The sequence below is a fragment of the Lipotes vexillifer genome, unplaced genomic scaffold (assembly GCF_000442215.2).
Source record: "Lipotes vexillifer unplaced genomic scaffold, Lipotes_vexillifer_v1.1 scaffold1134, whole genome shotgun sequence".
NCBI lineage: Eukaryota > Metazoa > Chordata > Mammalia > Artiodactyla > Lipotidae > Lipotes > Lipotes vexillifer.
Genome location: NW_006772145.1, coordinates 396,096 through 408,570, shown reverse-complemented (window position 1 = coordinate 408,570; position 12,475 = coordinate 396,096).

Here is a 12,475-nt window from a genome sequence, read left to right as displayed (position 1 = left end):
TCTTGGACTATCATAAAGGGTATGCTGTGATGTAGTGGACAGTGTCCCCAGCAGTTTGCCTACCGTGAAGGACAATGGTGGGTTTTATGCAGTTGTTTCTTATATCAGCCAGTCATGAAGACATGCTAACAGGTGAGGACCTCAGGTCCTCATCCATCCGGAGGCTGCTGGTTGCTGCGGCCTTGTGATGATGTGCTGCTCAAGGTTTCCTGCTTCAGTGAGCATAACTGACTATCTGCCTCAGCTGCTGCACTCTGAATTCAACATCGCTGCGGTCACGCCTCCCACCAGCTGCTCCTGGTGACTCAACAAGGATCCTAATGCAGGCTGGTTCTTGAGAGATGTGGGACTCCTCATCTAGGAGGACCTAGATCTAGTGTCTAGGTCAGAAAAAGTCACTTAAAAATCTCAGCTTATTATCGTGAACACTTGATTGTTATATTAGCAATGCGTGATATAAATGAAATGCTTGAAAACTTTATAAGTTAATAAGGGCTTAATTCTTTTATTTATTACTGAAAATAGCAGAATTGTGTTAGAGCAAAACTCATTATTATGAGTATTTGCAAAGGCCAAAAGTAAAATCATGTTTCTAGAAACCTACTTAACCTGCAGTGGGAACTTGAATGATAGATCATTAAACTTAATAATCAAGGGTTACACTATCATTAAAGAGAAGGGAACAGTAATTGGCTCAAGATGGCTAACTTGGTATCTTCACTATCAAAAGATCCCTAATAATGTCAGAAAAGATACATTTTGGGGAAGACTAAATCCAGCACTAAACGACAAGGATGTGCCATCAATGGATCAGACATTTCTTTCCTCCTAAAGGAAAAACAAAACACCCAGAAATCAGTTGATGGAGGAAACTGCATGCTTAAATACTAGCAACACTGGATTATTAAAGATTATGAAATATCTTTAAAATCCTGAGATTTTGAACCTGAAATCCTGTATTTAGGCAAAATAAAGGCATTTTCAAAATGTTTAAAAACCCAGAAAGTTTACTTCCATGGGCAATATTGATGATACACTCCAGAAAAATTAAAAACCCAAGGAAGAGAAGGACATGGGATAAAAGAATATAGGTGCATAAAGAAATCAGTAAAAATGATGGTTATGTCCAAATCACATTGGTATGTAAGGAGGGTGAAATATTTTATGGGTGATTTCTAGAAGAATAGAAATTTCATGCGTTTTTCAATCCAACAAAAGACAGGAAAAGGTATAAAAGAGCAACAAGAAATCAGAGTAAATTTAAAACATTAAGTCATAATAAAGATGTAAAAAGTACATAGTTGTCAGTAATCACAGGTGTGAATGTTATATTTTTCTATTAAAAGGTAACCTCTTTAGTTTTGATGAAAAATGGTCACAAAACTTTATATAGCAGCTATTTATGACACATTTAATGTCAAAAGACAAAGATTGAAAAAGTTATTGTAAGCAACTGCTAGTTGGAAAGTAGGGTCGGTATAACAATATTATTAGGAAAAATGAATTCAAGAAGAATTACATTAAGCCGGACGAAGAAGGATAGTTCATTTGGATCAAAGTTATATTGGACGAAGAACGTGAACCACAAACTTTTATATTCCTTACAACTCGGCAAAACGTATATAAGGCAGAAAAGGAAAAGAAAAATATGGAGAAATTGAAAAGTTTGCAGTCATAATGGAACACAGTAACACGTTTGTTTCAGAAACAGACATGTAAGGTAAACAAAAATTAAGGAAAGATATAGATATTTTTAATAATATAATTAATATGTTTGGTGCAATAGATATATGTAAAACTTTGTACCCAATGCAAAGCATACCAATTTTCAAACACCCAGGACATGTCCATAAACTGATGAATTAATAAACAGCATGTGGTATATCCATACAATGGAATATATTCAGCCATAAAAGGAATGATACATGCTACAACGTGGATGAATTTTGAAAACATTATGCTAAATGAAAGAAGCCTGTCACAAAAGACCACATACTGTATGATCCCTCTTAGGTGAATTGTCTAGAATTGGCCAAGCTATAGAGACAGAAAGTAGATTAGTTGTTGCCTAGGGCTGGGGCTGTGTTTGAGGGGAAATGGGTAGTGGCTGCTATTGAATATGTAGTTTCTTTTTTTTTTTTTAATTAATTTTTATTGGCGTATGGTTGCTTTACAATGTTGTGTTAGCCTCCACTGCACAACAAAATGAATCAGCCATACACATACAGATATCCCCTCCCTTTTGGACTTCCCTCCCATTTAGGTTACCACAGTGCATTAGGTAGAGTTCCCTGTGCTACACAGTATGTTCCCATCAGTTGTCTATTTTATACATAGTATCAGTATGTCAATCCCAGTCTCCCAATTCCTCCCACCCCACCCCTTTACCCCTTGGTACCTATACATTTGTTCTGTAGTTCCTTTTTTGAGTTATGAGAATGTTCTAAAATTAATTATGGTGATGGGTAAATTGTATGTTATGTGAGTTATATCTCAATAAAATGGTAATAAAAAGAGGATACAAAAAAGCAAAAAATAAAGTTTTTCTTATTCATTGTCAACATATTAAATAAAATATTAGCAAATCAAGTCAGTACTGTATCCAAAAGAATATTATTAACCCAGACATGCCAGGATAACCTTTTATAAGCAAGTATATTATTAAAATTACTTTAAACGCTTCAGAATTTAATATACAAAGATTTAAATATAGAGTTTTGCCATTTTGTAGGAGCACAGAGAAATGTTCACCAGCCAGGGGCTGAGGAATCCTCCACACCCTAAGTCTTTAACAAATCACAATGACAGACTTTTACAACTCGAACACAACCAAGACTACTCCCAGGAGTTGCATTTTAATTAGTAGTGTTGGAGGGACCTTGGGACACCGAGAAGGGGAATGGAGACTTGGTGATACTCGAGCAGAGGTGATGGAGACCTTGTATCTCTCAGAGGAGATGAGACCCCTTGACAGCATGGGAAAGAAAAGTGGACATCATAGTTGTAAGTCACCTAGTTTCAGAAAAGCTCTTTGTAAAGGGGTACTGAGAACATACATTTGGAAAGCCACACAGCATCATTTCATTGAGCTTTAACTTGGAGGTACAGAAATGATGCACTACCACATTGTGAAGAGACTGATCCCTCCCTTCCCCAATACACTGACAAATTTAAGGACACAAGCTGTATGGTCTTCTCAAGATGAAAAAACAAACAAACAGATTTAAATTGATCAGCTGGCTCTGTTCTCCAAGGACACTGCCTCCTCTCCCCACCCAATAAGGGCAGGTCAAGGACACAGTGTGGGAGTTAAGGCTGCATGTTATAGGACCTCATACAATTTCTGGAAGCGGGATGACGTAGGAGGTTGTTGCTTCTTATTTCAAGGATAGACCAGTGACGTTCCCTAGTCTCAAATTTATGGCGATATTTTCGTTGTAATAATAGCTTGCCTGAATTCTTTTCTTAGCTCACTTTAATATGAGAGCTACTTAATTGATTCTATTACTCTTTTAACTGAGATACCAGTTATTTTTTTTTACATTCAATATGCCCATATCATAGTCTGCCTACTATGGTATGTAATCCCAGAATGGTGATGTCCTTATGTCACAGGGCTGCGCAAAGCTCTAGTAACAGCCTCATGCTCTTCATGTTTTGTCAGTTTCTTGGGCCGTTGGGTCTACATTTTCAAGACTTTTGAGCTTAATCACCTTTCTTTATTGGAAACATTTTCTTAATTTAATGGGTTTGCAATACTGGTAAAACAATGTAACCCAAGATTCAGTTCCTTCCTTCCTCCCTCCCTCCCTTCCTTCCTTCTTTCTTTTGACAGGATTGTATCTCATCTAAGCAAAGAAAAAAAGAAATATTCATGTGTCAAAATAGTAATAGCTTGCATTTATTGGGTGTGCACTATGTACCAGGTCAGGGCTAAGTGCTTTCCAGGCAATATTTCTGTTTACCTTAGCCTCATTTAAAATTCTGGACCACAAATCCCAGATGGGCAGTCAGCGCCACACTTCTTACTGCACTTCCTAGGATGTTTTTCTTCTTCTCACTCTGTACAGTGATGATTTCATACATCTTCTCTCTTCTCAAACCCAAATTCCATCCCCCTATGTTCCTTCTCAGCTGATGACCTTGCTCATATTTTACTAAGAATATAGAAGCAATCAGATGGAAACAAACATCATCCAGTCACCAAATCTCCAAATCTCGCTGTGTTTGTACCTCTGCTCTCTGCCTTGCCAGCTTGTTACCATGGATAAGTATCCCTGCTTTCCTCTTTTGCCCTTTCAGAGATGTTGCTCCTGGAAGTATCCCCCTCTCCCTCTTGCATTTATAATATCTCTATATAGAGAGAATTAGTTCCACCAGGATGCAAATATTCTCTGGAATCTTCCATCTTAAAAGGACAAAAGCAAAAATCCCTTTGACTTATATTCTTTTCTTGCCAGGACCCATTTCTCTACTCTTCCAAAGAGTTATCTATCATCACTCTCTCCACTTGCTCATGACTCACCTCTCCTTAACCCCTCCAAACAGGCTTCCACATCCACTGTTATGCTGAGACCATCCGTGCCCAAGTGTGCTTGACTTCCATATTGCCAACCCAATGCCATCTCACTGTTTCCATCTGACTTGGTCCTCTCTGCAGCATTTGATGAAGTGAACTACTCCTTTCTTCTCTTGGCTTCTATGACATCACCCTCTAATAGTGACTCCTTCTTTGCTCAAACTGTGCCTATGTGTTTGTTAAGATAAGAGGAAAAATCAGGAGGTGGTGTGTTGGAAGCAAAGGGAAGGAAGTGTGCCTCCCAAAGGCTGGGTTATGGGTGGTGGTCACCAGCAGAGGACAGTTGAGCCCAGTGGACAGGCAACCCCACAGCTGCATTCAGTGGCATCATGGTGTCAGGATGAGGGGGATAGTGCTGAAGTAGAGGGGACAGCTATTTCCAAATATCCATGACACCAGGGAGGGTCTCAGGTCTCTTCCACTTGGGTTACACTGGTTATCATGAGCTACTGGCAAAAAGGAAATGCATTAGAATTCCTCTTGTGCTAAAGAAAAATAAACATGGAGAGGGAGTTATTCTGCATCAAAAGCATCTTTGAAGAAGGGAAACAAAGATGGAGAATTATGTAAATAAAGCCATTCAGCTTTGAGAAATGGGTAGGACATAGAGAGAGAGTGAGAAAACAGATTAAATAAATAAAAGAAAATCTACTCTTGAGTTCAGCTCACCTCAATCCCCTTTGAATATTAGGCATCTTTAATAATAATACTTTTCCACAGAAACATGAAAATTTGCAGAGCTGTCAGTAATAGCAGTGAGTTTGGAGGGCAATGTCGTTGCTTCTTGGAGTATAATTCCAAAATAAAGGACCCCAGGCAATATAATGGACAATATCCTCAATAGCATTTTTTACGGTAACTGCAGAAAGGGATTCCATGTGGTTTTTTCTTACAGATATAAAAGAGTAAAGACCTTCACCCTCTTAGAAACAGTTGTGCATCTGTCAAAACTACCCAGCCATGAAAACCAAATCTGGCTTTTCAAAGTAAACATGTTATTTTCTATATAATTGCTATAATTTAGCTGTGGGGACATCACTGACCCATTAGCAGAAAAAAACAGATGGGATGAGATTTGTCTTCATGCATGAGCTAGGATGTTGTGAAAATATTAGAAATTATTAGCCATAAACTCAGTCACCAGGCTGTACAGCCAGAATGCTAAGTTACAGATAGTGGAGGAAATGGTACAAGCAGTCCATGAAGGACCTCTTTTAGTTACTCAGAATGATCATTTTAGATGTCTTTCACAGTAGCTAATTACAAAATGTGGAGATTGCAAAATCAGTTCAAGTGAAAATTTGAGCAAACTTCAGAGCAAGAGAAAGTACTTCTAATCCCCAAATCTGTTCTCACTGTTTCCGCTAATGGAGCTGCCACTGACCCAGCAGCCTTGGCAGGAAACCTTGGGGACCTTGCCACTCCTTTCTTCGCTCCTCTCCACTCATTCTGCTTGGTCTCTGAGTCATCCTCCAACTCAGGAACACCTACTTTCAGCATCACTAGTGTCTGGGGCCAGGGTGGGGAGGTGATTAGGGAGTAGAATTGTGTGAAATGTTAGGATTTTGAAAGGGGGATGGGGGCTGGCATGTGTATTCCTTAAAAATATTTTTTAGTTGAGGTATAGTTGATTAACAATGTTGTGTTAGTTTCAGGTGTACAGCAAAGTGATTCAGTTAACATACATTATATATATATATATATATATATATATATATATATATACATATATATATTCTTTTTCAGATTTTTCCCCTTATATATGATTACAAGATACTGAGTATAGTTCCCTGTGCTATACAGTAGGTCCTTGTTGGTTATCTATTTTATATATACAAGGGTGTATCTATTAATCCCATACTCCTAATTTATACCTCCCCCCTTTCCCCTTTGGTAACCATAATTTTGTTTTAAAATAATTAATTAATTTAAAAAATAATTAATTAATTTTTTGGCTGCCTTGGGCCTTTGTTGCTGCACTGGCTTTCTCTAGTTGTGGCGAGCGGGGGCTACTCTCCATTGTGGTGTACGGGCTTCTCATTGCAGTGGCTTCTCTTGTTGCGGAGCACGGGCTCTAGGGTCCGAAGCCTACAGTAGTTGTGGCTCATGGGCTCTAGGTACGTGGGCTTCAGTAGTTGTGGTGCACGGACTTAGTTGCTCTGCGGCACATGGGATCTTCCCGGACCAGGGCTCGAACCCGTGTCCCCTGCATTGGCAGGCGGCTTCTTAACCACTGCGCCACCAGGGAAGTCCTGGCATATGTATTCTTAAAAAGCACCCCAGGGAACTCTGAGTATCCTTTCCACCCACACAGTTCAGAGCCTCAGGGTGTAATACAGATGCTCAAGATCGTAGGGAATCCAAGTTCTTTTGCAGCAGGAACACATTTTCCAAATCCCAAATGTGTCATTCAGTCAAAATAAAGGAACAAAAGGCACCATGAAGGAGCCGTGAAGGAACAGGAAAGAACGGAGAACAAGCCAGACTCGTGGGTTTGAGATGCTCAACACAGATCTTTGACCCCCGCTGCTCCAACCCGCCCAGCCTATCTCGTGCCGGGTACCAGCCTGGCAAAGCCTGGACACTAAGACATGTTGCTGAATTCAGTGAATTCAGTGAGTGAATGTGTGTTTATAATCTTCACGTGGTTATCTCCATCAGGATGTCCCAGAAGCACCTTAAACTCAATGTGACCCAACTTGATCCTTTTATCGAGATTCTGCTCAACCTTGTGCTTCCATTTCTGTATTGGTTAGTGCAATCCGGTCATGCAATCAGAGCCCTGATGTCTTCCATCTTTATACTACTTGACTGCTCAGTAGCCACTCATTCACTTCCTTTTTAAACTTCCTTGTTTCCTGAGACATCATTCTCTTCTGATTTTCCTTCTACCTTTCTGACTGCTCTTCCCTCTGCCAGTCCAGTTCTACAGGGCCAGGGCCCTCAGTCGTTATCCTATTTTATAAGCTCCATCAGTGATCCCATCTGTAGGCACAGCTTCTAGCTCCATCCAGGTCCTAACAGCTTTCTGATCTTTAACTTCAGCCTGATCTCTACAGTTGTGGATCCATCCACCTCCCAGACCTCTCCACTTGACCAACATCTCAAATCAAACATATCCAAAAAGGAGTCTTCCTTCCCCAGCCCCCAGCCAGAGGTCTGCGTGCATCCTTCGCACTTCAATCTTTTTCACTATCCATATCCAACCAGTTCCCAAATCCCATTTTTGCCTCCAAAATGTCTTCTGGATCCAACAAAATTCTCCTTCCTCACTGTCCTAATCTAAGCTGTCTTGATTTCTTCCAGGACACTATAGGAAGTCTCCTAATTTGTCTATCTACAGTCTCTTTGCCCTGATACAATATGTTCCTTACACTAAAAATTCAGAGCTATTAAAAAAAATAAACTCACAAATCTGCTCAGGTCACTTCCCTTCTGAACTTTTCAGTGTCTCACCACGAATCATGGATTAGACAAAATGCACCATATCAATCCAGACATGCACATAAATGACATATATCTGTATGAATGGGATGAAAATAGGGAAACACACAAAATGCTCTATATACAAATGAAGGAGTGGATCATGTAACTAGGTGGGGAATGATATCTTAACAGTGAGTCCCAGTGCTCTGAGCAGGCAGAGAACTGTCTCTGGGTAAGTGATTGGGGCAGAAAGTGGGACACTTATGCCCTGAGTTTTCAGTGGGGTCAGGGCATCAGAGAGGCCCTAGGAGTTGGCCACGCCATTCTGTAGGTCAAAGACGAGGAGTCAGGGCACAGGAGGAGACTGGTGCTGTGGGTGGAGCCCACTATTGTTTGGAAAAAAGACTTTTGAGGAACTGGAAAGTCTAAATTAGACTTTCAGCTACTAGGTGATATGCTGTATGCCCCTGCTCCCTGACTTCTCCCCCACTCCCAGCCTCTGCCAACTCCTGCTGCCCATCAACCCTTCAGTGAGGTCTACTACAGGGCTGGTTGATCTCTTAGTTGTTGCTGTTGTTTTAAGTGCAAATGGTGAAAGGGTTAAACTTCCCTTCTGGATTGATGCAATACAAAACAGAGGCTGCAATAAGGACACAAAACCGTTGATCTCCATAAGCACAAATTCACAGGCTTTTGGGAAAGTCTTTGGGATTTAAGGGAAATAGAATTAGGGGTTTGAAGCAGTGTAGATTTGAACCTAGATTTTTCGTGGCATGGATCCTACTCTTACCTCCAACCATCTGGGCTACACTAGGATTCTCCCGGGCTGGGGAGGGATCAGGAACCATCAGAGAGGACGTGACTTTTGAACTCAGCCTTCTTAAAGGATGGGTAGGAGTTTTCAAAGTCAGAGGGAGGCATTCCAGAGGACTGAATATAATGTGGGAAGATGCAGAGTTGAGAAAGTTCCTAGTTTTAATGGTTTGTGACCCACAGAGGGTAGATGGGGCCCTACCAGGAGCTATGGTCCAGAATTATCCACCATTACAGCCCAGCTCTGACGATACCTGGAACAGACTTTCCAACCACATTTAGATCTGTCTTTTTAGCATTAGCCGGGACGCCCATTTTCCCCTGCAATCAAAGACAGAGTGGGGGCCAGGGGAACAGAATCCTAACTGCTTCAAGTCAAGGCTGGGTGACTTACTCCTTTGTCATTAGACAGTTCAATGACCAGTGGGCATCAAGCTGACAACTGGCCAAGTGGCATCAGCAGAGCTGTTGTACCACAGACAGTCAAAATTTCAACAGACCAGGGTCACTAGGAAGAATTGCTACCGGGCACAGAGAAGACAATAACAGTGTCATTTAAAGACAAAGAAGAACCTCTGTTCTGCCAGACTGAGGACAGCAACTCATTCATCACCAGGATGGTTCTACAAAGACCCAAATTACAAACAGGGTGGAAGCACTGATTCATAGCGTCTGTTTTCGGTGGTAGAGCATTCATGACACATGGTCTGCATTTATCAGGGCAAAGAATACTTGTCCAGCCTTTTCCTTTTAAAGATGAAAATCTTTTTCTGACTTCCCATTGGTTTGTCATGAAATGAATGAAATAGTAGGGAAGAATAAATCAGAAATGACAGTCTTGAAAGTGCAAATTATTGTCATTACTGGGAAGCAAGAAAGAGCATGTTGAAGACAGAAGTGAAATGGGGAACACCACCACCACTGCCAGCAAATAGTCCTTTCATCTTCAATTAAGTAATTACCACATTGTTCAGTGAATGAGGACAGCAATTACATGACTTTTCATCCTGTCACCTTGACACCTAGCACCTCGTGGTTGGGGCATATCCTGGCCCTGGGCCAGCACTGCCCCTTGTCATTTGATATACACAGTACATGGAAGAGCAGGCAGCTCTCACAGTCTGAGGCCCCCAGGCCCCCAGTCCTGTCTCTCCCTGAGCAAGTACAAAGCTGAGAACTCCGTGAACTTGGTGGCACTGTCTGGGAGGTGCCAAAGGCATACTCCCCAGATTTGCTATGATGACAGCAGAGGACAGACTCTCCTGGAGTCATGGAAGATCTTACGAGTTGACAGGAGTGTGGGGGGTGTTTGGTGCACTTTTCCTGCTCAAGTAGACTTCCCAGAGGCTCTCAGGTTGCTGGGTCTGTAAACTGCTGTGCCTGCCTGGCTGGCTTGCTCTGGGCCCTATGATACAAAGGAAGGCAAGGCTGGATAGAGGAGGGGGCTGTTACCTGGTCCACCTGGCTCACAGCCTGGCTCACCTGGCTCTACAAGCAGAGATTTAACTTTGTCCACTTCAAAGAGCCACAAGGAAACTTTATTGGAAATCCCCACTCCTCAAGGCTGCCCACTGGGTTGTTTCCAGGCAACAATAACTTGATGTCTCTCAGAAGTTCAGTTAGGATAGCTGGATAGTAAGTAGACACTTCCTCTCTGGGCTGGGGATGAGAGCAAGGGAAACAGGCAACACTGACAGAAAGCTTTTCCCTAAAGGGATGGAACAACACTCATTTAGGGCTCAACCAATAGATTGGGTCTCTCTGGATAACCTCCTCACCTCTGCCCTTCTTGCAGCTGCCCTTTAAGCACTGGGTTTGATCTTGAGAGTTAGCATTGTCCCTGACAGGGGTGACGGTAGGGACTAGCTGGAGGGGGAATTTGAGTCATCAGAAGTTTACGAGGTTTTCTGACTAGTAGGTGGTCTTTAAGCTTTTTGGGCCACACATCCCACCAGTAAAAACTGTTTGACAATGTGCCCCCAAAATATGCATATTCATTTATAAATTACTTACATGTACTTTCATCTATCCATGTATTTAATATTGGTAAATCTTACTTCCAGATAAAAAATAAGTATAAGTCAAAGGACTAATTGTTCTTTCACATGACCTCAGTGGACCATCTTCTGTACCCCTTGTGTAGTCTGTACCCCACTTTTGAAACTGCTCTTCTAACCTTTGAGTTCCCCAAGTTCCGGCTTTTCATGGGCAAGGGATGAAGGAGAGAGATCCACACAGAGAAAAAATGGTTCTTGGCTGAGCACGTGGGTTTTGTTCAAAGAAGTCAGTGAAAAAAGTGAGCATCTCAACGTCTTCCCTGCCTCGTCAGTGATGGCAGGAAGGAGTGATGGCACCCAAGAACTCTGTGTTAGCTCTTGGACAGCTTAGAGACAGTGTTTTAAGAGACTCACTAAACTAAGCCAAAGTTACTGGTGTCTCACTGGGGCCTGCAGGTCATGAGTATCTGTGGATACAGAGGCTTGTGCTTTTGGATTCTGGGCAGCAGGTTCACTGCCACCTGGGGTTGCTCCACTGTTCAGAAAAGGGGGGAGGGTGAAGTAGAGGTTTGGGAGAGCCTTTTGCTTCTCCATCTTGGTGTTGAGATCCCTCCTGTACACTTCAGTGTTGGGAGGATGCTCACCCCCAACCCCAGGATGGGCATGAGGGTGCCTGTTGGGCACCATCTTCAGTTGAGTTGCTTGGGCATGGTAACCATAGTATAAAGCTAGGACCACCGTGGCCAGCCTAGGTGAACCAAATTTCTTTCAAGCACCTGCTCTGTGCCAGGCTCTGCATGGGATGAACGGAGCCCACTTCCTCAAGAAGCTTTCAGGTCAATGCAGGAGAAAGATAATCAAACATGTACATGCAGTGCAGGGGATGTCTTAGTTTGGGGTTTCCCCAAAGGAGATTCTGTGTTGAGTAGTTCATTTGGGAGGTGACCCCCAGAGTACATGCTGAGGGAGGGAGAATGTGAGAGAATGAAGGGAGAAAAATCACAAAAGAAGCACTAATGAACAGGTTACTGTTGTGGGTACCTGGACCTCAATTCTGCAGGGGATCCTCTGAGGGACTCTATCGAACCGTGCTATTCAAAGTATGACCAGCACATCAGCATCATCTGGAAGCTTGTTAGAAATGCAGCATCATGGGCCCCACCAGGCCTGCTGAATCAGAATTTGCACATTGAAGTTTGAGAAGCACTGCCTTTAATCTTTCATCTTTATCAAACATGATAACTTTGATATAAAACATATATTTCTATATTTGAGGACTTGATTCTACCCAACTGGATCCCTCTGAATAACTTCTTTGAGGTTTCCAACATTTGAAGTGAATATTAAAGTTTTCCAGTCCCTTGAAAGCTCTTTAAAATGCAACTCCATTTACCTGCACTTTATCATAATTATAACTAAATCCCAGCGACAGAAGACTCACGCAACCAACTGTTCTGTAAAATGCAAATTTTGTATGGGAAATACTTCCCCTGGGAGAAAATAGAGTGCTGTCATTTGGAAAGTTATTTTTAAAGGAATGCACCAAATGCCTCCTGTACTTTAAAGTTTTGTCAAAAATTTCAATGAATACAGGACGCTTTGTGAAAGATCAATACACACACACACACACACACACACACACACACACACACACACATGC